The following is a 26,087-nucleotide window of genomic DNA, read 5'->3' as shown; positions in this document are numbered from 1 at the left end:
TATTTATCCCTAAAAGTACACAAAGACCTCACTGCAGCACCCACCAGCACAAACCCATGGGGTGAGCATGCCATACCTCCCACTTCACACACAACTCACAGCAGCCTGCTGCAAATCTGTGCTTCCCTGTTGCTCAGCAGGTGAATTTTTAGATGCTGCAAAATTCTCCTGTTTAGTTTTTAGCTGCTGTGATCACACTCGACAGCTTAGGATCTCTCTGAGCTTTTGTTCTCAGCTAATGACAGCAGTACAAAAGAGATTACATTAGTGAGGCTGATTTCTGTACTTTTACCCCACTGATGTCAGTGGGGCTCTGTGGATATAGCACATGTTCAGAGCTTCCACTGAATGTGAAACAACTCAGGAATACAAAAGTAAATATACTCCCCAACAATCTCCCCAGCTCAGACCTCTGAGCAAGGAGGCCCAGCAACAGCAAGTGATGAAAGACTCCCTCGTGCTGTTCTCCTCAGCCTCTCCATTTTGCTCTGCAGTGCTGCAGCAGGTGTTAAGCTCACAAGCCATATATTTTTCCTTGCCCATATAGACTGGAAAATAATGAGCATGAAATATATATATGTATTCAAGAGGAGTTTCTTCCTTCTAAGGTCTCTCTCTGGATCAGGTTAGTGGAGTTTTTAGCATTACAGTGACTTTAATTTCTTTTGCTGAAAATTCCCTGAGGTGGGATTTGCAGATTTTAGACCTGGCTTGGGTGCACACTTCAACTGATGCAGACAGCTGTTAAAAATCAGCATATATAAGCATACCCTAAGCATGCAAATGAGAAAAGAAAACTTTGATTTTCCCACTCTTTCTTCCCTGATTACAGCTAAATGTTCATCAGTCTCCATAGTTACCTATTTACTATGGATAGAGCAGCCTCATGGAAATATTGCATTGCTGTGGGAAACGATCTGAGATTTAGTACTGTGAATTTCATACTTCAGGTAAGAGGTGTTCATAGGGTGTTTGTTCACCTGCAATGGATAGTAAAATAAGTTCATTTTAGATCTGCTGAAACATTTCAAATTCCCATTTCTAGAAGTGTTTTTTTTCAGCTTCACCAGTTTCAGCTTTTCAGTTTATAAATGGATGATGAAAAGCACAGCCAAAGCATTTGTTTCACGGGGATAGATAGGATTATCTTTCCTAACTTATTTGAGTCATGGACATTGTTGTAGACTCTTTAAAGCCACTGTGCTAGAGTCATAATATCATTAATTATTCTGCAAATACCAGATCGTGTTTCAAATAAGTAACTGAAATTATTTACTCTGAAACTTATCATGTCTAATTCACCTCTTTAAAAGCCACCTGTAGGAGTCTCAAATATCAAACATCTGGTAAATGTAAAGTCTCCATAGACAGAGGTAATTTTCCCACTAACCTGTTAGAGAAGCCAGCAGCACAACCTTTTCTTTTCAAATACACCTTGACTCCTGTTCTTGTATTTCTTACCATAATTCTCTTGATAAATTGTCAAATAATTGCTACTAATTATGTCCATAACTAAGAAACTACCAAATAGTGGCCAAATACTGCTTATGCAACTCCAATGCTGTTGCTGAGGCCACATAAGTGTGAGAGGGGGTGTAAATCAGCTTTTCTCATCTACAGGGGTTGATGGTGTTGCTTTTTCAAGTATAACTGTGCCTTTTCTCATGGCTGTGTGAGAAAAGTCATGAATTTGATTTAGCACTTGCTTCACTTGCAGCTTTGCCATGCTGTGAATGTGCAGGAGAACTTTCAAAGTAATGTTTGTGTTGGGAACAATAAAACTAATCCATTTTTTCTGCGCATGTTGCAAAGATCCCAGTACCTCCCTGCTGAAGGGAGATGATTCCTTACTTGTCCATGCCAGAAAGGTGGTTCAAGGGCAGTATTCCTTTCCCCATCAGCTTCAAGGTGCCCTGGTCAGGGTATCCCACACTGTCCCAAGTCCCATCAGAGACAAGACAGTTTGAATTTATTCATACTGTTGTATCCATGGCAAGTGTTCATCTGCAGTCCAGCCATTCATAACATCCTGTGTTCAGTGCAGAAGGACCTTCTTCCCCCAAGGGTGAAGACCTGCATATTCCTGCAGCCCTGTGGCACCTCAGCACACCTTTGCTCAGGCACAGGCAGATGCCTGCATACCTTCTTCCATGCCTTGTGAGTGCCTCCCACCTGACTGGCTTCTGAAACTGCTTGGTTTTAGCTGAGCCTGTCTTTCAGGACTGAGTAGCCACCATTTTTCCTCTCCTCACCACCTCCGCATCACAGCACAACTGAATGAGAGCTACTCCAAGTGGCTGATGCACCGACTGCAAATGGCTGGGATGCACTGAAAGGCAGCCACATTCCTCTCTCCTGAACATGTGAGCTGCCAGGATGCTGGAAACACTTCATCTTGTTAATGCTCTTCCTCTGTGCACCCCACTTGCCAAGAGAGGTAGAAGTGACTGGCCAAATAGGCAGCTACTCTAAAGCAGCAGTAGCAGGCAGAGAGGATGTTGTGGGATTTCATCCCAGGATGCTACATCAGACAAGTTCACACAAAAAAAGGCTTTACACAACACTCACTGCTGTCAGTGGGAACTCCTCCATGTTCTGCATAGGGCCAGAAGTGCTGGCAGCAATGATGCTGACCAGAGGGGTCTGCACCCTATGTCATTTCAACGGGGGCTGCCAAAGCGTAGCTTAGGGAGGCTGCAGGTATCTTTAATTTCCATTTGGTGCTCCACTGCTGTCACACCTCCAGAATGGTCACTGCAAATCTGTATGATCTAAGGAATCTCAGCCTGCAGTAAATTAAGATTTGAAAGAAAAAGATGAAACTGATTAGGGAAATGCCTACATACCGATGTATAAGAAAAACAAATTTTCTGGGAACAAACAGTATATTTACTAAACAAGCTGTGAAAATAGGGAAAAGAATAGGCAAGGTTTCTGAAGTTTTACAGCCTGGATGGGCATGAATTCAGGCCAGATCAGAGGGGCCTGAAATAATGCACAATTTATGAATAAAGCAAGGAAGTAAACTCTGAGCAAGACCAGGCACAGAGGAAGCTGCCCACAGCATGGAAATATGTCTGTGTTTCCCCCTATAGGGTGTGAGATATTCCTACCTTGAACTGCCACTGTAACCTGGCTCCCTGTCATTTACAGCAGAAAGAGATTTGTGTCTGAGGAATTTGAATTTCACAGAACCAGGGGGACAAATGACCCTGCACTTGGATGAGAGCTGTTTTCCTCAGCTGCCTGTCTGTCAAGTGCAGAAGACAGCAAACAGAAGAGGAGACGTGCTGGTTGCTGCAAGGCACAGCCCAGCCTCTTTAAGAGCAGTTACAGTAAGTTCATCTCTCTGGAACTGCTCCTATTGAGTTTCATGTTTTGCAGACATTTTCTTTATGAAAGTTCCCTTATTACCATCCCATCTTCATTCCAGTTTGATTGGACTCATCCACCTTGCTTCACTGAGGGCCATAGAAAACTGTATTTGCTATTAACTTCCTATAAAAACAGACACTTGACCCAATCTCCCTTGGGGAAATGGGTGTAGGCCACACAGCATCCAAAGCCACAGAGGGGTTCAAGTGCCAAACACTCCGTATCTACCTGGATCAGTGGCACCCTCTATATATTACTACAGTCTTTAATTTCCCTTCTAATTTTGTATGCTCAAAGCACTTATTACTGGACAAAACTCACAGACTTATAGGATATTCAAACATTCACAGAGATCTGCACTCTCTGGAGTTAAGTCTTTCTTCCATTTCCACCCAGCAAAGCTGCTGCGAGCACAGCAAAGCGTGAATGCAAATGAAGACATCATTCGACTCACAACGATTTGTGTCTTGACAGGCAAGGACCAAACACAGCACAGACACTGCCCCAGATAGTTCCTAGTCTACAAAGGCAAATAAACAAAACCAGCCAGAAACAGCTGGTGGGAGGGAAATAAAAGTTTTGCCTTGCATTTTAGAAAAGGTCAAGGCCAGTGGAATTGCCTGCATATCAGCTTAAGCCAACTTTTTCAGTAATGGATCATTCCTGCTCTTATCTGGGGTTATGTTCCCAAATGTGGCAGTTAAGAATTGTGAAATCCCAAATGGAAATACAATACTGCTCTATCTGAAAATCACTCATTGTGAGCCCAAAATGTGCGGTCTATGGGTCTAGTGGCTCTGGATTCCACCTGCCATGTGGATCCAGCTCCTCCTGCATCTGTTCACAGGCAGCAGTAATTTGGCCCAAGATCACAAGGTTTCAGTCATGCCAACACAACAGTTAGAAAGAAAATGGGTCAGACAATTTGTTTGATCCTCCTTTCATACAGACAAAATTTTCACATGGAAATATTTCTGAAAAGTCAACTGTGACACAAACAGCAACTGCAGATACTAGAGATACTGAAAACTAATGGCCAGAAAAGGTTTCCCATATAAGATCAGGCTCTGTATTCAGGCTGTTGAATTCAGGCTTTGTATATAAATGAAACATATCTGTTGGCTATGTATATTATGAAAATTGTCACTCTAGATTGAAATTCTCTGAAGAATGTTACTGAACTAATCACACTGACATTTTTCATAGACATTTTAAAAGGGACTGCAAGGCCAGACTAAGCAGAGAAAAACAAATAGAAACACACAAGACAGAGGCAGATCTGTGTGTACATATGAAATAAAGAAAGATATCACCCTTATAATCAACTTTTGTAGCCAGATGATGCCCAAGGTCAGTCTGAGCAGTCAGTCAGCATTTTGGACTTAGAGGGTCTCCTTTGCAAGGAGGCCCTGGGGAGGCATTTATTTGCTACAATACTGTTGAATTATAAAGAACAGATATAGAGGCCCCCTATTCCTGCATACCTGGCAGCTCCCATTACCTGTGCTTTTTATTAGACGTACCAAGAGAATTGCTGTGTTGTAGGGGGTGGTTTGCTGCAGCAGGAGGAGAAGGCAAAGGCAGCACTGATCCTTCCCAGGGCAGTCCAGGGCTGTCTAGGTGCATGACAGGGCCTGTGCATCCCCCCTTCACATTGTTGCAGCCACATCTAGTCCTGAAACAGATCCTCACACCCTCTTCTGTCTTTCCAAATGATCCATGTTTGGGCAGAGGGTCCCATCACTTCAGCTGTCTTTGACTTCCTGCATTTCTGACTGGTGAGGGGCAGCTGATGTGCAAGGCGGCAGAAGAATGATGGTCAGGCAAAACAATCAAGGCAATAGGAACACTGCAAAAATAGGACAATAGCAAGAAATCTAGGGATTATATCATCAATAAAAATGTCCAGAATAGAAAATTTGGCAATCAAGATGGCAGAACACCCAGCTGAGTCCATGGGCATCATTGCCAGAAAGCACCATACCAGAAGCCTGGAGGCTCCAAGGCTCTCAGTGGATGGGAGCTGCCACAGCTCTGCTCAGGCCAAACTAGAGGCTTGCCCACTTGCTTGTTAAATCCTGCACACTTCACACTGATATTCATCAGATGCCATTTTTAAAGGTGAAATCCCAATTTTCTGTGTCTTTCGGAGAGAAAGTGTCAGGCTTCATACCAGTTTGTTAAAAAAGACCGAGCAGAGCTTAAAAACTTACACTTTCAGCTTTAACTCAGTCTGTAGAGTAGGTTTAGATTGGATATTGGGAAAATTTTCTTCACAGAAAGGATTGTCAAGCACTGGAACAGGCTGCCCAGAGAGCTGGTTGAGTCCCCTCTCCTGAAGGTATTTAAAGAAATGTAGATGTGGCACTTAGGGACATAGCTTAGTGGTGGAATTGCCAGGGCTGGATTCATGGTTGGACTTGATGATCTTAAAGGTCTTTCCTAACCAAAATAAATCTATAAGTATTTATACAGAAAGGAAATATGACTTGCTCAAAGGACACTTGTCTGTATGTAGATTAAGTGAATATTTCCATGGCCTTGATCCATCATTTTGAACTGTGTTGCTTTTACCCCTTGTAATTTTCTTGAAAGGGAGATAAGAGATTTTAGTTATTGTCTGCAGTTCTCCTTTTCATGAAAATGCTTTCAGTGTTTATTTTCTATTTACTGAAGCAAGATATAATTGCAGTTAGTATTTGTTTAAACAAGATAAATGTATACTGTGTACAATTATATATTTATGTATATATATTACATATTATTATAATGAATACTATAAATGCTATAATATAAATAACACATTTTTTATTTCCCTAGAGCACACAGGCTTTGTACCTTAATTTCTAGTGCCAAGGACTAGTTTCTAGCAGCTTTCTATAATTGTGTAGAGTGAATGTTCAGCAGAGGGAAGGACCCTGCAAAGGTGGGATAATCCCACTTGTAATCATGGCTCTTACAAGCTGATAGAAGTTTGACTCATTGAGATAACTCTGAGGAACTTTAGTCATTGTGGGACCACTGAAAAAGCAGCACCTTTTCTCAAAGATCTTAGTATATATTTGTATTTATAATGCATTTTGTATCACCAAGAGTGACAACAAACCTGTAATTCTCACTTCTTCATGCATTTCATAAAGGAGATAACCTGCACCTTACTCCTTGAGTCCCAGTGTTGTTTGGGAAGGAGCCATATAATTTAGGAAGGAGCCATAAAAAATGCAGCAAAGCAACACTCACAGCAGCTCTGTATGCTGATTCCTTTGTGGTCATGCAGGTCTAACTATCATTTGTCTTTTAACAGGCCAAATCCTCTTAGAAAAAGTGAATCCTATGCACAAAGAAATACTGTTTTTTCTAATTATATTGTTATACATGTCAAGAGATAGAGCACATTATTGTTTAGGCTTATACATTACTTACTCCATTTCATGAATAGCTATGACGGTGTGCTCAGGAACAAAAATAAATCCTAATGAACATTTTAATGGCAGAAAGAAGTTGTACTACACTGTGGGACATGGCCCAAGCAATGAAGAATGACAGAGGGAGCCCAGGCAAAACTGGCAAATGCTTACTAACTATCCTAGAAATGCTCTGTGAGGGTGTGGGAAAACCCACCACCACTAGAAATGCACAAAAGGAAGGAATTTTCAGGGCTCTTTCATGCTCCAGAAGAGCCAGGTGGGCACTTTGGACTTCAGCTGGGACAAACTTAACAGTGGAATTTTCAGGGAAGGAATTTTCAGGGCTCCTTCATGCTCCAGAAGAGCCAGGTGGGCACTCTGGACTTCAACTGGGACAAACTTACAGTGATTTGTAAGGTCTTGCACTGAGTCAGAGGTTGTCCACTAATAAGCAGGAAACAAAACAGGGTGCAATTCCCTGCACCTGAAACACCCAGCATTTCACCATGGGCTCCCCAGAGACAGAATATGGCTTTACAGTTAAGAATCCAGTTCAGTAAAGTACTTATGTAGATACTCAATAGTAGACAGAAAAATCAAGCACACCTGGCTCTATAGGAGGGCTAAATCTGCTCCAGACCATGCCACAGGACATTCTCTTCTCAGCACCACAAATGCAACTGTTGAGACTCTGGCTGTGAGTTCTTTTCCCCAATCCCCAGGTTTCACAAGGTTTAATGTGAAGTCCAATTCTAAAGCATGAGCATGAAAGAAATCCCTTTGCAGATGATTCAACCCCCATTCTGGCTTGACTTGCTTCACTGCATGCTGTCATTCCAGTGATCACTCCTTCTGGTGTAACTCCACTGTCTTAAAATAGACCATCTCTGAAAGGACAGTCATTAAGATCAGCAGTTTATTTTGAACAGAGAGGAGTACCAGGCATTTCAGGAGCCCGACAGCTTCTTCTTTTCAACCCCACGATCAAGACAAATTTCCTGAGCAGGTTTCCTGAACATCTTTCTGCCTGAAGTTATGTTCCCATAATTTTCCTTTCATGTTTTCAATTAGATGAAAGAATTTTGCATGGGGTTTCCTGTGATGGCATTTATTGTCATATCTTTTCTACATGGGCGCATACCTATAAGCTGTGTGTCAGTGACATGAAAGTAAAATTGAGCCTCAACATTACAGGCTCAGATAATTGATGTAATATGACAGGCTTTCTTCAGTTTCTTCTTTCTTCAGAAGTCTTTCCATCTCCTATACTCTGGACCAGGGAGTTTTGTCCACTCTGTCATAATCTTACTTGTCATGGTACTTCCCACAGTAGGAAATAATTGTTCTAAGAATTAATAGGAGTCTTAAGGAGATGAAGTCATTAATGCCTTTGTTAAGGGAACACAGCACTATTCACACACATAGAGTTCAGCACGTGCTTGAATGCTTTTAACAGGTGCAGCTGAAGGAAGGAGACATCTCAGTCAAAAACATGCTGCATAATTAGAGGTGAAATGCCTGCATGCCCCTTCCAGGGCACTGAAATGAAAATGACCTGCTGGCTCTTGCCAGTTTTATATACATGTATATGATTTCAGTTCCTGACTTCCATATGTCCTTTTGCAATGTTTGCATTCATTCCTCAGATTCTTTTGCAATCACTGCTGATGTATTTTGAGAAAAAACAAAGTAAGGCACATTTGCTGAAGCAAAGCATCTTCCCATCCCCAAGATGATTTTCTTTTTTTTCTGTCTACAATTCATACCACTGTACCTCATTTCAAACCAAAATTTTGAAAGAAACTCTTCTTGAAAAGCTAACTTTTAAATGCTTTTCCTTTTTAAAGCTGTTGCTTCTCAGGTAATTTTCCTTAATGCTATAGTGTTGACTCAGAGCAGTAAAGGACAGAAAAAGGGAGGGAAGCAAGGACAACAGGTCAGTACCAGGACTTCTCTGTTGTCCAAGGACAAACCACTTATATCTTCAAAAAAATTGTATCTTCTCTGGGCAAAAGTCAGCAAAAGATATAATAGTGAAGTGTTTCCTTTCAGTTGTGAATATAAAATATCTTTAGCAAAGTGGAACGTTTTTAAGCATCTGTGCTATAGCAGAGCTGTAAATACAAGCAGAAATGCTTCCACACCTCCAGATTACTTTGCCCACAGTTCAGCTCCTCTGAGTAGCACAGGAACATAGATGAGTGATGGTCTCTTTGCTGCCACTCTTTCTGCAAGGCATCGTATGAAGATACATTGGATCTTTAAAAAGGTGCAAAAGGTGGAATCACCTGAAATTTAGAAACTACTTAGAAAGGAAACTTCTTGGGAAAGGTTTGCAGATTTGCTATATGTTTCCATTACAATGACTTCTGATTCTGAGCATTTGCTTATGATTTTTCTAGTCTACTAACTCCCCAGTTTCCCGTCAGCTACTGTCAGAAGTTTGTGCCAGTGTCACTTGGCAGGCCTGGCCCTTGGAGGGAGCTGTTCCTTCTCCTGATGACAGCTGCCGTGGCCTCTTCTGCTGCCAAGGCTTTTCAAGATGTCAAGACAAGGAGACTGGCAGCAGTGTTGTACAAGATTTATTCAGCAGTTCCTTGTCAAAGATCCACAGAGGCTCAAAGAGGCCTCCAGAGGACAGCTGCTGTGACTCCTATGTAAAGATGGAATAGTGAGAGCAGGTTGCTCAGCGGAGCTTCAAAAATTCTGAATATGAAGATTCAACGTCTCTCAGCTATTGCAGTCTACTTCTCTGTTGTTACCGTCTTACAATGAATGATTTTCCCCCTGAATCTAATGATAATTTCTCCAGTTCCAGCTTGTGTCTATTGTGTCGCATTGCAGCCCTGTCCACTGCACTGCTAAGAGTTTGGCACCATGTTCTCTATACCGTCTCCTCTGATGGTTGGTTGGTTGGTTCAGCCCTGCATTTCCATGTCTTTCCTGCACTGGGAAGGCTGAAATGGAATCCAGTACTCTGGATGTGTCTCCCCAGTGCTGAGCAGAGGGGAAGACACACTTCCCTTGACCTACTGACAATGCTTGCCCAGCCCAGCACACTGCTGGTTCATGTCCACCAGGACCCCCAGATCCCTTTTTGCAGAGCTTCTGCCCAGCCAGTCAGCCCCCAGTCTACACTGGCGGATGGGGTTGTAGGTGCAGGTGCAGGATTTATTTCCCAGTGTTGAATGCCATGGGATTCACTGATAGCCTCTTCCACTGAAACTTCCAACAATGAGATGTCAACCAGCATTGCCAGAGCACTCCTACCTGCATCCACCTCTGCTCCACACTGGTCTGTAACGCCTGACAGAGAGGTCTTGGTCAGAGCAAGAGCACCAGGTAGTCAGTGATTAATAAAAACTCATCTAATTTTAGTGCTCAAGTGTTAATTTGCAGATCTAAATGGCAGAGGATCTAGGGTGAAAGGTACAGTATTCAGGGTGAGTGGTGAATTGTTCGATGTCCTTCAGATTCTAGGAAGTTGTTCATCTGTTTAGAGTGTTTCCTTGTGAGGGTAGTCTACTGAATTTTTTTTCTTTCACAATCTGTTCCTGCTTATTGTGCTTATGGTGACCAAAAAAAATGCACCAAAAATACCATTCATCTGTGCATAAAGACTACTAATGGTATTGCACCACCTCTAGTATTTTATCAGAAGGAAATTTAAGTGGATCAAGAAACTCATACAAATAAACATACTCTGAAAGTTTGTTCTCTTTTGGAACAAATACTTTCAGCCAAGAGTTATCTGCTTTCTGGATCTCAGCTTATGACACCACACATAGCAGCAAGGGATCAGGCAGGAAACAGTTCAGTACAGGCAGTGAGGAGTAAAACAGCACCCTGTGGAGCTTGGCAGAGACTGGCATTTTGATTACCAATGCTAGAAACAAAGTCCTACTTCCCTTCATATCTGATATACTGCTGCTTTACGAATTAATGTTATCAAATCTCCTGGATTAAAGAAGATTTTTTAAAAAATGCATGTGTGAGAACAGATTCAATAGGTGGCATTTTCATCATGACTTGATATTAGGGGCAGATCATGTCAGGACAGTTTTCTTAGGTTTCACAAGGAACATGTCCATGTGTATAGTTTTGGTCTATGCCTCTCCAGCCCAGGTCTTCCTTCTAGCAACCCTGAGTGGAAAAGTGTCATACATTACAGTTTAAAACAGTTGCAGAAGTTTTTAGGAGTAACAGAGCACATCAAAATAGCACGTGACAATCCGTCCCACTGATACTCATTTTCAATGGGTCTTTTTCATGAATGAACAGAAAGTGATTCATAAAGCCTGGTCCAAAGCTCACTGAAATCAAGGGGAACTTCTTTTTTTGTTTCACTGGACTTGGATTAGCTGCATGACAGGCTAAAGGGGTTTGCTCACATCCAGCAAAATTGTGGAGATAATTGAAAGCTTATCTGCAAAAACGTAGTCTACAAGATCCTGTTCTATGGGACTGCTGCTTGCCCTCCTGAAATAGTCTGCTGCCTGCATTCCTGCCTGAGCAATGAAATTAACCTGATGGATTAGCTATTATAAAAACATAAAGTCTCCGCATGAAAAAATAAAGCCTGCCATTCCCTGATGCTTTCTGTTGCTGAATTCTCTAATAATTGAGACTGGTCCACCAAGAAAAACTTGCAGGATCCTTGGAAATTTATTGCAGTGTCTCAAAGGCTACACATTACCCGCTATTGACCTTTAACACCAACTCGTGGTGATCTCAAAAATTACACAGGGAACAAGCAGGATTTGTGTGTGTTCATCCTATTGAAATTATTGCTGCAATAGAAGAATCATCTGTTTGTTTAATGGGAGAATCTGCTGTTAAATTACCTACCTCTCTTTGCAGACAAGTATGTGTATAATTTGTTCTTTTTTAAATAAACAAAGAGAAGGAGTTGGGTTCCCTCACACACACACAGACTAAGGAGAGCATTTCCAACATTGTTTTGTCCTGTTTCCCTATGGTTTAGCACTGTTAACATCAGGACTTTGCTAGTTCCAGAGACCAGACCTGCTGAGGGCTGAGTCTGAAGTGCATTTAATCATGTCTGCATTGAATCATCCTGGTCATCCCCTAAGAGTATCCCAGACTTACCCACAAGTGCTTACAAGCCCAACTATAGGAATGTTAACATTGTTCAAGCTAGTGGAAGAAAAGCTGCAACCATGAGCCCATGCTCCCCTCAGAAGATGCAGTTTTGAACTTTTCAGTCAGGGGACATTTGGGAAGGATTTTCTGGTGCAGATCTCCTGGATTTAAGAGCAGTAAGACTACATCTTTATTTAAAACCACTCTGGGTCAGGATCAAACACCCAAATGCCAAGTGGCACTTCAAAGTATACATCAAAGCAGAGTCTCTTCTCTGCTTCGCTGAATCAAGGTGTCCTCATCCAGGGTGCTGGTGGGGAACCAGTGCTGCTTCACACCCTCGCCAGGGCATGTACCAAACCCCTTCGGGATGTGCATGAGTCTCCAGAAGGCAGCCTTCACTACCGAAAATCTTCTGCTACCAAAAGTGTTCTGCAGAAATCACATAAATACTGGCTATTGTTATGTGAATGGCTAGTCAGAGCAAGTCTTTAGGAATGAAAGTTGCTCTGAAATATATGAAGGGACGTGCAAGATGTTTTCTGCTTCTGTTTATCTTCATTTTGTGCAGAGGTGCTTATTAACATATGCATATAACTTTAGTTTGCCAAACTGTAATTTGTCTGCTTCCCAAATTAAAATGGACAATGAGAATATGGCCATTTTCCCAGCTCACAGTGCAATGCAGGCCATGTGTTAGAGTATTGAATATCTAGTCACGTAATAATGCAAATGACTTGGAAGGAAAAAAATAATTAGCTCATTAAGAAAACAGAAATCCCTCCTGTCAGGCCAGAACTGATTTAGCAGTTTCATCATTCATGTCCAGCCAGGCAACACAAAGTACAGACTTCTTTTTCATTTGGTTGTAGCCTACCTAAGGCGTACAAAAAAAACTCAGATGTAAAATTAAACAGTATGTACTAGGCTACTACGTCAGGAAGGCTTGGTTCCAGTTATTATGAAACTCTTTCCTTCAGGCTTATGTCTCTGATCCCAACCTCAAAGATGTATCTGGGTTGATGCAAAAACTTCCTTCTGTCAGGTTGTCCTTGTGGCTGCAGCACCCACTCCATACATCACTGCTCCTTGTCCTCCCCATTCCTGCCTGCAGCACTGGCAGTTCAAAGAGTTACTCCACACTCCCAGGTGGAGTAAAGGAAACATAGGAAAAGTTTACAGTAACCCCTCCATGCATAGCCTGGGGAGATGACAGAATAGACATTATTGAGAAATACATATTTCTGTGAAATCTGAAAAGTTAGGGTTGAGGACCCTCTTTTTGTAACAGAAAAAGGTGAAACGAGTGGAAAACCCACATTTCAGCTGAGAGACGCAATTACTTTTCTACAAAACATAAAGTTTTGATTCTTTTCTCTGATCAAAGTTCAAAATCTTCAGAGGGAGAAATTCTAAACTTTTCTGTGCTGTCCAGCTGTGCAGGAAAAATAACACTGCCAGATGTAGCTCAGGGTTCCTCTCATTAGTATTTGGCTGTTTAAGGATTAGCTGTGCTTGGTCAAAAGTAAATCATCCAGTCTTAGTGAAGCAGCAGCATCTGACAAACCAGGATTCAAATGAATGCTGGATGGAAATAGGGCTGTTGTAAAACTGTCAAAAAAAAACCCTTCTGCTAATATCAGATGGAAAACTCTGAACATCAGGAGGTCATGGTAGAAGACAAGAGAACTGTTTCCTACCATTCAGGGGTAGTAGATGAGTCAGCAGATACCAGAGTAACCACTGTGGAAGAGCAATACCCAAGGGCACACCCCGGTGGGAAGAAAAAAGAGTGAGTGAACCTCCTGTCAGAAGGTTCAGCGAGGTCTGCAGACCTTGGTTTTTGATGCTAAGGCATCTTTCCCTGTGTGAACCTCCAGCTTTGAAACCTTGCCTTCACATCTTGTTCATATAGTTGAATCAAATTTCTAGAAGCACTATGAGAAAATCAGGATATGAAGGACAAATATGGCAGTATCCTTGGGAAAAAAAAAAGTGGCCCAAAGAATTCCTTTTGGACTGTGCAGCTCATCTGCATCCCTGTACACTCCAGGCAGATTATTTCATGAACCAAGAATGAGAGCTAACAGTGCTCATTCATAGAAAAAAACAGCAAGACTTCCAGAGAAGATTTCCAGTTCCAAGACAAGATCCAAACCCCTCAAAAGTAGAGGCAATCCTTAAAAAAATTTCAAAGTAAATAATGTTTGAGTATTTTTCTCTCTCTTTGCCTTCACAGCACATGTCAGTAAGAGGTTCTCTGCAATTCATTGCATGTCACAGAACTCCTCTCAGTCACACCTTGAAGGTGGAAAAGTTGATTGTGTGACCACAATTTGACCCCGTAATCATAAGATTGGGTGAACTGAGACCTTGGGAGAAATGCTGCATGCTGTTCAAGCTTCATGACCACATCAGGAGAGCTGGGAACACTGTTGTGGTATCTCTGGGCAGCAGAGCATTTGGGCAGGAATAACTCTGCAGGTGATGGTGTCAGCAGTTTGTTTAAGAAGTAAGATCAATTTTTGTATTAAAAAGGACCATGTCTGGCAACTTTCTGAACCATCCTTAAACATTGGCTCTTATTTTATCTTAAGTTGAGTGCCGAGATCCTAAGATCCATGCTGATCTCTGAGCCCTGTCCCATGGACATACACAGAGCAGAGCCACTTCTGAGGATATCTTTTCTAGTCCTCACACAGGAGCTACCCTCCCAGGCCATGCCAGGATCTTCTGCTTCTGCTGAGAGCATCTCTCTGAAAATCTACTCTGCTCATCAGTTAATCTTCTGTTGTATTGTGTGTTTATATCTTTGTATCAGCTCTGTAATGGTTTGCCCCTTCACCCCCCATTTTCTCCCAATGGTTTCACCCTGAGCTCTCCTGCCCCTCCTCCAATGCCACCCCTCCCTGGTGCCTTGTCCATCACGCAGCTCCTAATCCCACGCTCCCAAATTTTTCCACCTTGGGCATTGAGTGATTGGACAAAGGCCACGTGTCCCTCCCTTAACCTTTCCCCATTGGTTTGTGTTTCTGTCTGTCCTTCTGCCTTCCACTCCCCCGAACTCCCCCATTGGGCGGTGGGTGTCCTTCCCCCTTGTCTCCGCCCCGGTACTTAAGGGGATTACGAAAGCCATGGGACTCACTTTCGGCTGCAGGAACATGGAACTCTGAGCTCCCTGGAGCTTACAATAAACCTGAGACTTTGCTCCAGTTGTGAGTCGACTCCCTCATTACCTCCTCGGATGCCGCCTCTCCCCCATACAAGGCAGACAGCAAAGCACTCTGTCTTAGCCGCTCCCCAAATCTGCCACGAGACACAGGGGAGTGTCCCCCGCTGATGACCATGCCTCTGCCGGGCAGGAGAAGCCAGGCAATCTTCCTTCTGTCCCTGCTTACTGAGGAATTTTTATGGTACCTTTTGAGACAGCTCCAGGAGAGGTAATTCCAGCAGCAGGCAAACGCATCCTTCTCAGGCTATTTTCAGGGAGCACCTATCCTACCTTTAATCAGCATCAGTACATAGAAATGCTGAAATGTCATGGTCTCTTGTGAAGAACAAGGTCACCTCCTGGTAATTCCTCTTTGTTGACAGCAGTACAAGTAAGTACAGAGCAATGTTTCACACCTGACTGCTGCCCATACAGGTATGAAAGGCTAAAGTTCAGAGGGGCTTTTCTAAAAGCATCCACCCAATTGAGGAGCAGATAATCTCTGTGGCCCACAATGTTTTGAAATAATAGCATACAAGCCCATAAAAGCAACAGAATTACATTTGCTGTCAGATCACAGCTAAGCAGAAAACACAGTAGGGAAAGAACTCCTTGCTGAGCCCTAAAGCCACACATCTTGTGTTTGCAGTGAGTTTACCAAATCACATCACAGGGTAATTTAGTGGAACTGAAAACTATGTAAAGTCTCACAGGCAGTACCTGCTTTCAGATGTAGTGGAGCATCTCATGTTCAGCTGCAAGTGAGGAAGGGCTGCATATGTATATGATGGCACTGCAGGCAAGGCTCCAAAGAGCAGTGCAAAGCAGGAAATAAAAGTGCACCAAAGCACCAGAGAAGACCCGAGTTGATAAATAGAGCCCATTTACAAGATACAGACAAGTCTGTTAACGCAATTGCAGGTAAAATAGTCAAATAAAGTAACAAATAGGCTCGTGCTTGAGAGATTTGCAAATCACATACTCCATCTGCAGCACACCCAGCAAGCTAAATTGGATTCAGACTTACTGAGAAATCTTTAGAGAAATTCTGCTTTCTTTTATTTCCCTGTGGATATATATTTTCACTGCTCTACCTCCCACCATGCAGCAATAGGACAGGTAAGAATGATTGTCAATGAGTGTAATGTTGTGAGCAACACAGGGAAAGGGAGCTGCTGCTGCTACAACAGTTAGGCTGCTCTCTGCCTGTGAATTCCCATCACAGAATTAAGGAATTTCACATAATATTCCAAATTGGAAGGGATCCACAAGAATAATCGACTTCAGCTCTTAAGTGAATGGCCCTTAGTGGGATGGAATCTGTGACCTTGGTGTTATTAGCACCATGCTCTAACCAACTCCTGGATGATACATTTTTGCATCCAAATTGATTGTGTACAAAGACTTACAACAGAAATGTTCAAATTTGACTTGATATGAGGCAAGTTCCGTTTCTCACTTTCAATAAGGATTGTTACATCTCACGGATGCTATATCTTCCTAAGTAAAGGACTGGTTTGTTTGTCGATGAAAGGGTCTGGACAGTAAAAGGCCTAATTCAGGTTGCATTTTGATCACCTTATGCACATGCCAAAAATCAGAAGCACCCAAATGGGAAAAGATTAGGGAACATTTGTTAAGATACTTTGATTTCCAGCCACTGACTCTGAAACAAAAATAGCAAGACAAACTACATGGAAATGTTTCTTGGCAAGTGATGCTATTACCAGCAAGAAGGAGATATTATTCATTGACAGCAGCCCAGATGAATAAAGCTGCTTCTAAGTGTCGCTGCTCTTTTCTTGCTGATACAAACGTAATACTCACAACTGTAGATGGCTGCTGAAACCTTCCTAAGGTTGCCAGGAATAAAGACTATGTTGTGTCACCTTTTTGTGCAAGACCACATAGGGAAATGACAAGGAGATCTGCAACGTGGTGTTACTGGAGGTCAGGGACTTTGTTTCAAGTTGAATTGTCCTTGATGTACTCACTACAGTTAGCCAGAATTAAAATGGTTTTGAAGGAGAAGTTGGACTGCTGAAATGCAAGAGTGGCAGATACCTCTGCTCTTTAATATTATCACTCACTCCAGGGAAAGGCCTGCAGCTTGGATTTTTGAAAAGGTTTGTTTAAGCTCCATTAAAATCCACACCAATTTATATTGTTCATCTGAAGTTGCAGACCCCTTCGGAAGTTGTACCTTAGCATTAACTTTCACCAAGTACTTACTAGCTTTTTCTGCAACTAAATGTGCACTCATTTAGAGACAAATTTGTCTGTGTTTGCTTATAATTATTTTGCATTCTTATAGCTAATTTATCCAGAAGCTTTCTGCAAATGCACATTAAACCAAGATAGATTATTCTTATAAATGGAAACTTCATTGTCCGGTTACTGTGACACAAAACTGAAGGCAGAAGAACTTCCTACCTAGATCAAATGTCTTATTGCTGAGTAAAATGAAACATTGCATGGTGCTGAACATGCAAAGAGAGGTTTTTATTGAACTACCAGTCTCCCATTGCTTGTGGTGTTCCTAACTCACAAGGCTGCATTTTACCCTGTGATGCCAAGAAGGCTGTAGGAAGAGTCCAGGGACAGTCTTTGCTCAGCAGGACAAAATAACTCTTCCTCCTTGCCTCTCACTGCCAGGACTCAGAGACATCCCCTGCACTGCTCGATGGCAGGAGCAGCTCCTCCTTGGATGCTCTGGTGGCTGTGAAATCCCTGCAGGCAACATGGGAATAATTTGGTGTGAAGTCATGCCTGAGATGGAACCCCTTAGGTATCTTCTTGCTCCTCTTCATTTCTATACTCTATTTCTGTCTGGTTCTTTTCCCTTTCAGCTTTTACTGCTTTTCCCTCTGTTTTTTTATCTCATGGGTCTTTTAAACTTTACTTAATAATTTTCCTGGAAATATCATGACAGCTTTGGCATTTTAGTCAGCAGAAATCTGTGAAGCAATAACCTTGTCTACTATAAACAAGAAAGCATGAAGGAGCCAGATAATTTTATTTGCACATTTCTCCATTTTGCTCAATACTGTAATAACAGGGTCCAATTGAAAGTAAATATTTTGTGCTTTCCAAACTACTGATGCATGGCAAAAAATTTATTGAGTTACACTGCATCAATTTTTTGCAGAGAGAGTGTAAAAATAGTATTTGTCTCATTCCCAAATAATTTCAGACAAAAAAGTATTGTGATGGACTAACAGTGTTATGACTCATGACATCTACTCATTTAATGTCTTTTGCTCCACAAAGGTACACTGTGTAGTCACAGATAGGCAAATTTAAAAACGTGTTAAAAGACATTTTCCTTCAAATATACACAATGTGAGAAGAGATAATAGCTCATTGCAGTTAGAGATACCAGCTGTAAAAAGAAATTATGAAGGCAAAGTCTGTATCCAATATTAACAAGGAATCTGAAGGTCTGCCAGGTCCAGGCAGCCTGAGGACACTTGAAATTTAATATCGCTCCCCTGAGAAATGATCCACCTGTCTTCAGGAAATTTCAAAAGTGGGATGTCACCCACTACGGGACTGCCTCTCACCTGCCATGGGCACTGCCTGGCAGTCTGTGCACATCTGCAGGGGAAAGCCTTCAGAAATACACAGCACAACTCTGGGACAATCAACAGGTTTGGGAGAGAGACATCCCACAAGCATAGATAATTGCCTTCCAAGCTTACCTTGCAGGGGTAGTGATGAAAGGTCCATCCACAAAGAAATTCTGGGAGTAGTTTTTATCAGACAATCCCAGTTCCATTGGGTGCCAGATCACCAGAACTTTAAAAATGTGGTCAAACTTTCAATGTATACCAGTTCAAGGCTGAGATGGTGTTTTTGTGTTAGGTGATGCAAAATCCTTAACAACCCATGCCATGGAAGAAACTAACATGCATCATAAGCAATAGGATTTATAGATGAAATTCAAAGCTCTGGATCTCCCTCCTTGATTCAAAAGCAGTGTTTGGTGTCAGGAGCAGTTTTCCATCTGAATGAAACACCATTTTCCTTACAAAAGATAAAGCAAGATTGACCAGCCGGAACAAGACAGGTGGGTAGTATTTCCACAATGGACTAGGAGGTTTTTTGATAATAATTTCACACTGGCACCCTAAAAACTTTGCTTTCTCTCCATTGAAGTGAAATCCCTATTTGTTAATAGGAAGGATTTAGGGAAGTTTCTTTCAAGAAATTATTCTTCAAGGCTCAAATCACTGTAATTAATGATTTTGGAGGCATTTAAAATGCTACTGGAAAAAAAAGTACATGAGCTCTAGGATATGCTAAGAACTGATAAGGAATAAAAAAGTGAGATATTCTGTGAAAAGATGGAAGTAGAGAGAGAAAACCTTAGTGTTTTTAACTATGGGAGTAAACTAAGATTTCTTTATTTGTTTGATGGTGAATTCCAAAACAGCAGCATACTGTCAGCTCTCATTGTCAGATTTGAAAGCCCAAAGATAGCAAAGCATTAGACGCAAATCACATGGCATACACTCAGTCCCACCAAAATTTCTCTGTCTTTATGGGACTCTATAGATCTAAAGGGAAATAATCTGCTTTCATTGTGCATATGGAGGAATCACTGCCTAAAGATACCTTTGAGAGTGTTGGCAAACAGCTGAAGGCCACTTACTGAAGGAGCTCAAAGCACAGAGTGAACAAACCAACCTTTACCTCCTTCAGGTGTTCACAGCCGAAAACTGGGTGAGGCTTTTAGCCTGGTTTTGGAGTATGTAGGACCCACTAAAAGAGGGTAACAAACTAATCGTATGAAAATAGAGATGAATCGCACATTTCCCAGGCATGTTACTTAATACAATACCACTGCAATACTCCAAAAGCCTTCTTGTCCTTTTTACAGGAACTATTTGTCCTTACTCGATCCATTGAACAACTTTAATGGGAGGGATTATTCTAGATATTTCTTCCACTCTTCCTTCACTCTTCATGTGCTTCAAATTGATTCATGCTCCATGGCAGTTCCTGCAAATGAAAAAATGGAGGAGAAAAATAGGTGTCATACTAAAAATAACAGCTTATTAAATGCAGTTTAATATCCATACATTAATATCCCAGTTGCTGTAGCCAAAACTGTGAGTCCCCATGGATCAGTGTGCATTTTTCGTATGTTCCAAGGACAGGGTTCAGTCCACATAACTCCAGCTATCTCAGGTCACTCAGTGAGTGCAATGGCTATTTTGATATCTAATGGGGATAAATAGATCCCAGGAAACATGAATGCGACCCACCTGAAAAGTCTGAGTCAAGGGAGACTATGTGAATTGCCCTCTGAAAGTGCTCCCTTATCCACTGAGTGCAGAATGAGGCTTAGGGGCAAGCTTAGCCCTGATACTTGGATTTAAGTAAAGTATTAGACAAGAAGAGCCACAACTCTCAAGAGTGACATGTTTGTGGCTACCGTGACAGAGGTGCTAAACAGCTGTATTAGTACCTTGGGCACCATAACTCTCTTTCAGCCCATTACATACACCCCTGCCAAAACCACCATCCATGTATGTTTGTGTCATTTGGGAACCTCTTCACTTCTCTCCCACAGCTCTGTGCCATTTTTATCCTCTGCTTTAAGACATGCTGCTGCTGCCTGTTCCTTACTTGCAAGCAATCCTGTCAGTCCCCTCTGCTACCCAACGGAGGATGATACAAGGCTGATGGTTTGTCTTTTCCACTGCCTCCAGAAACATTTTAAGCTTTGCAAAAAGAGCTGAATATGAATGTCCCTTCAGCTTTCATTCCTGAGATCTCTTGGTTCCAGCTGCAAACAAACAAGCAGAGAGTGACTTCAGAGCATTGTCTGTGATTGCATGTGTGTTTTATCTGTTGTATATATCTGACTATGGACAGATATACACAGAGATATACTTTAATATGAGCACTAAAATAAAAACAAATTTATTATAAAGATCCTGCGGTTGTAGGCATCCCCATATGAGATGATCTGTGACTGTGTCAGTCCAGGTGCAAAAGTCTGTGCAGCTGTGATCCCTGTGACATCTCACTGAATCTCCTTTCTTCACATGCAGCAATGTCTGAAGCTTTCAAGCAGTCTGACTTTCTATGTACACCCCACCCAAGAGGAGTGAGGTGACCATTTCAACCTAGGAGCCATGGCAAGTATGCTAATTTAACATTGAAATTCAGAAAATGGCCACTGTTCATGAGGCTTAAAAATCCCAACAAGCAGACATGACTGTGTTGAGATCTTGAAGTTGAATGACATGCACACTCTGTATTAAACTCAAAACTTGCTTTCAGGCTCTTGACCTTGAGAAGGAGGCTACAGAATATGTGAGAAAGTAGAGTGCTTCTTTGGTTCTTTTGCTATCAGTGGTAGAAACCAATGCATTTGAGAAGCAGCAGATGAGTTTTTGATGCTCTTGAAATTTCCAGTACTTCAGCATCTGATTTTTCTGAAGAGATCTGACCATGAAGTGCTAGCAGGAATCATTGCAAATATATCAGGCAAGCAGACAGTTAGTCCTTTACAAAATCTTAAAGAATGAAATACCACAAATATAATGTGATTTTGGAGAACTGGAAAACTGTACCAAGCAAGTGTTATATGCACCACTGCATCTTTGAAAAGCACAGCAGGCAGTTCTTCCTGTGGCAAATGGGTTTAATGTAGTGTTACTAAAATGCTGCAGATAGAGTAAATGCAAATGTATTAAAAAACTGGAGCATATATAAATAAGAGAAGAAATAACAAAATCTGTGCCCCAAAGTTAACCAAAAGATTGTCTTTTACCAAAAAGATGGAAATAAATGTTTGAAAAAGCACTGAGCTCCCTGTGAACAACGTTCAGAAAGAGAACAGGAGCAAGCTTTAAGGACAGGAGTGTTTTGTGAACTGGTAAGAAGGTATTGGCATTTAATCCTTTACTGTTTTAAGAGTAGAAGCATTCATAACTGATTCCTTTTTAACTTCCAGCATTTAGAATTTCAAGCTGGTCATAGTCCAGCTCCATTACTCAAAATGGGCATGAGTAAATTTGCTCTCTGAGTAAAGAGACCAGTGCCAACTAGAGAGCAAGGAGGTAAAATTCATTCAGCAGTGATCAATGCAAAACAGTGCCACAAGTCACACTGGAAAGGAAAGAATAAACTGGTCAATGCTCTTTCACAGTTTCCACAGCATTTAGAGTTCTTTTTATACGTTAATATAGTCAGCTTCGAGGACAAAGAAACAAACAAACAAACAAAAAAGGAAACAATCCAGGACAGAATATTTTGATCAAAATTCTCAGAATTCCTACTCTTAAAATAAATTGTTGACAACAGTCCTTGAATACCAAGGCATGCCTCACCACCTGTACTGAAAACACCTACAAATAAAAAGATTGTGCTATCCAGTATTAAGACTTTATATGTATTGATACCACAACAAAGTAAACTTTCCACAGTGTAAATTAAAGCCTTGCAAAACCAATATGCAAGGTACAAGTAATGACATAGAAAGATGCTGGCCTATAATGAAATGCCAAGTGCAAGCTTCTAAAGACACTTCCATGTAACATTTTTAGAAATGTTTCCTTGTATGCATATAACCTGATTCAAGGAGAGTCATATAAGACTCCCACATGTTATTGCATCCTGATGAGATGTCATTGTTGTACCTTTTGTTGCTGCTATTATTTTTAAAACCATGTGTGGCCTGTGGCTGTAATGTAGAAAAGCATTGAAATCTGTGCTGAGATTCACCACCCACAAAAATCAATGTTGAAAGCAGTTTGAGTCTAAAGGAGTCAATATTTGGCAAAGAAGCAGGATTGAAAGAAATTTTGGAAGTGCCAGCCCCTAAAAGTGAGATTTGAATGAATAGCAAATGGAGAATAAGTGGCAAATACTGTTAATGACAACAGATGGCAATTCACAAGTTGCGTTTATTTAACTGAAATATAAATTATTTTAAAAAGTTGCCTCTTTCCAGAAGACAACTTTACCTAACATCTTTTTTTCCAATTAGATATTAAACCTGTATTAATAATGAAGGGTTATTTTCTGGTGCAATTTTGGTATTTACTGAATTTGGCATTGAATAAAATTCTACAAACTATGTGTAAGGCAATTTTTCTTTCTACCAAATGAGAGTCTCCCAAATGAGATACATAAACAAAACCATCCAGTTATCCAAGAGTCACTCTTTTTGTTCTTAACTTTGATCTCAATCCCTTTGTTTCCCTGTCTCCACCTGCTCACTTTGGGAGTTTGTACCCTTGAGGTCTTTCACTCTGACTCATTGGACTTTGAAAGCTTAGCCCTTTTAGCAAGACCAAGCACAGCCTCGAATAGAAAGTGCTTTACGCTAATGCTCCATCTGTGAATTGGCTTGGCTTTTCAGAAAATCTATGTCCGATATCCACAGGCCATCTTCAGCAGGCTCCCATTTAAGAAAGAGGCGACTCTGTTAATCCACGAATTATTCTCCAGGATCATTTAAAGCCATGGTAGGAATCAGTCCTCAGAGCATCTTTTGGACAATGTTTCTACCTGATTATCTGTAACTCGCTCTCCTCCCTAATTCTTTTGCTGTAACACCAGGGAGCTCCCTGGTAATAGAGAGCTCACAGTGAGACATCAGATGCATCTTTCCACTCACTGCCACTGTGCTCACACTGTTAATATTGTAATAGCGAGTACACAGCATGCCAACATCAGACAACAAGGAGAATTAATTATCACAGGCTTTGGGGCTTTGAATCACATACTATCTACTAACGTTTTGTCCGGAGCAATTCCAAATGCTTGATAGAAGTCTCAAGCATATCATTAAATGCCAAGGAGACATTTTGAGGGCAATGTTTCAGTAGCAAGTAGAAATGTAGCTTCTTTGATAAGCCAGTTAAAAGAGAAAGAAAGGAAGATCCAGGAATATTCCCTATTCAGCAAACACCCCTGGAGCGCACAGCAAAACAACCTCTCGTACAGACCGAAAATGAAGTGATTCCACAGCCATGGTGTGACACTTTTGCAGCCGATAGCCTAGTGACACCTGCTGATGAGCACACTCATTGCAAACACTTGAGAGGTGAAGGGCTGGCTCACATCTGCATTGAGCCTATTTTTTCTCCTGTGTCTGATCCCACACGCTGCTTACAGCACTACAGTTCTACCGAAAGCACATTGCCAAGAGCACTGCAGAGCCCCAGCATTCCCCTCAGCCCCCTGGCTACACCACTGGCTGGCCATGATAAGCTCACTTGTTCTCTAAATTTAATACCAGTCCCTTTTTTTATGGGACTACAGGCTGGATCATGACTGTGTGAGGGAGGACATTATATTCTTTTGGACATAACATTCAGTGATAAAGGCACCTGCTCTTTGCAGTGAGCAAAGGGCTTTTCTCACTGCAGTAAGTCTTTGGCTTGGTCCCCAGTTAATTTATTCTAGTTGTTTGGAAATGACACCTGGGAAATTAAAGCGGCCTGGGGTCCCAGGGTTCCGTCCGGCCCCCCAGGCAGCCGCTGCCGTGGGTGTCCCGGATAGCGCTGTGTTGATTTGTCCCAGCCTGTCTAGGTCCCTCAAGCTAGCTCCCAGCCTCAGGCAACTTAGCGAGCAACTCTTGAGTGATTTGAGCTCTGTGAGTTCAGCTCTTAGTGATTTCGCTCTGTGCTCGCAAGAGATAACGAGAGAGAAGCCTGTGTGGAGTTCTGCAGCGGTGTCGTTATTGGCAGCTCCTGCGAAGGTTTCCAGTGACAGCTCTTCTGCCGAACTGGGCAGAGATGGGGGTTGATATAGGGTACCAGGGTGGTGGAAATTGTCCAATGGCCAGGATTGAAGAGAAGACGACCTATAGCCTTACACAGAGATAACAAGGGTCCAAGGGCGGAAGAGGGGCTGCTTTGGTCCACTCATCATGACTCTGCATGTCTTATCTTAGGCGAGTGACCGCCAGGGAGGCCTTGCAGGGCCTCTGACTGCTACAGGGAATATATCTAAAAAAGGAGCAGAATTCAGAAACCAGGTTGGAGGGTTCTAACTACTAATTCAAACCTGAAAGCAGAGATTCATTCAGCCCCACTCTTTCACATACCCTCATGAATTTCCACAAACTGGATAGCTATGTCCTTAATCATTTTTCAGAGTGCATTTCTACATTTCCCTTCATTGGTGCAATGGTGGAGGAAAGGCAGATAGTCACTTCAGTTGCTACTAGGCAAGGTTAATTTATATGCAGCTTTAATCATCTCCAGGCGCTGAAATTTGGGATCTGTTTTCTGGCTCTACCAGTGATTCTTGCAATGACCTTTTTCAAGTCACTCCTGTGTTGGATCTAGAGTGCTGTAGTCTCATTCAGTCATGTCTGTTACCTTCTCAGTGATAAGCTCTCTTTGGGTCTATGCTATAAGCCCTCAAGGTTTTTCCAAATTCTACCCACCACAATGAACAGCCCCAGAAACACTGAAAAAACATGACTTTTTAACAAGCAAGGAATCAGTTTAATATTGACAGAATAATGAGGTAATGCCCAATTTTGTAACAGGACATTTTCTACACATTTGTTAATGGGCATATATATATATAAACAGGATGAATGAGCAGGATGTTAAGTCTCCTTGTGCCTCAAAATCTGATCAACAAAGCCTTCCCTTCCTGGCTATTCTATCTACTCTTCAAGGAGCTTCCTTCATCATAGCAAAGCTCAGCAAGTAACAGGTACCAATTCTGCTGTGGCCACCTTCTGTAAGTTAGTATTTATCAAAGTTCGTTCAACTAATATAAACAACATGATGGTCTATAAGAGACTTGGACTGAATTTCTTGCCAAAGGAGGTGTTATCTGAACAGCTGTACCTTCCCTACCAGCTGATTCCCCAAAGTGTCTCCAGTGATGTTTAAACCATCTTAATTAATGTCTTCAGCAATTGTGCAAGGAAAACAATTATTACAGTATTTATCTTTATTGCTTAAATGCTGATAGGGGGAGGCAAGATGCCTTTTCTTAATTCTTTG

The 26,087-nt window shown here is 41.7% G+C and overlaps 1 long non-coding RNA gene across 2 annotated transcripts in view; it reads right to left on the bottom strand.

Annotated features, from left to right (window-relative positions):
* Nucleotides 1–19,391: 19,391 nt before the first annotated feature.
* The window catches only part of LOC137470520 (uncharacterized), a 69,574-nt gene continuing 62,878 nt past the window's right edge, over nt 19,392–26,087 (bottom strand). For both annotated transcript variants that reach the window (XR_010997106.1, XR_010997105.1), the window contains exons 2-3: nt 20,731–20,890; nt 19,392–20,100 (exon numbers count right to left, since the gene is read on the bottom strand). This is a non-coding gene — a long non-coding RNA (uncharacterized lncRNA). The remainder of the gene's footprint in view (nt 20,101–20,730; nt 20,891–26,087) is intronic.

Source organism: Anomalospiza imberbis, chromosome 3 (assembly GCF_031753505.1).
Source record: "Anomalospiza imberbis isolate Cuckoo-Finch-1a 21T00152 chromosome 3, ASM3175350v1, whole genome shotgun sequence".
Classification (NCBI taxonomy): domain Eukaryota; kingdom Metazoa; phylum Chordata; class Aves; order Passeriformes; family Viduidae; genus Anomalospiza; species Anomalospiza imberbis.
This window is presented reverse-complemented; position numbering and strand designations above follow the sequence as displayed.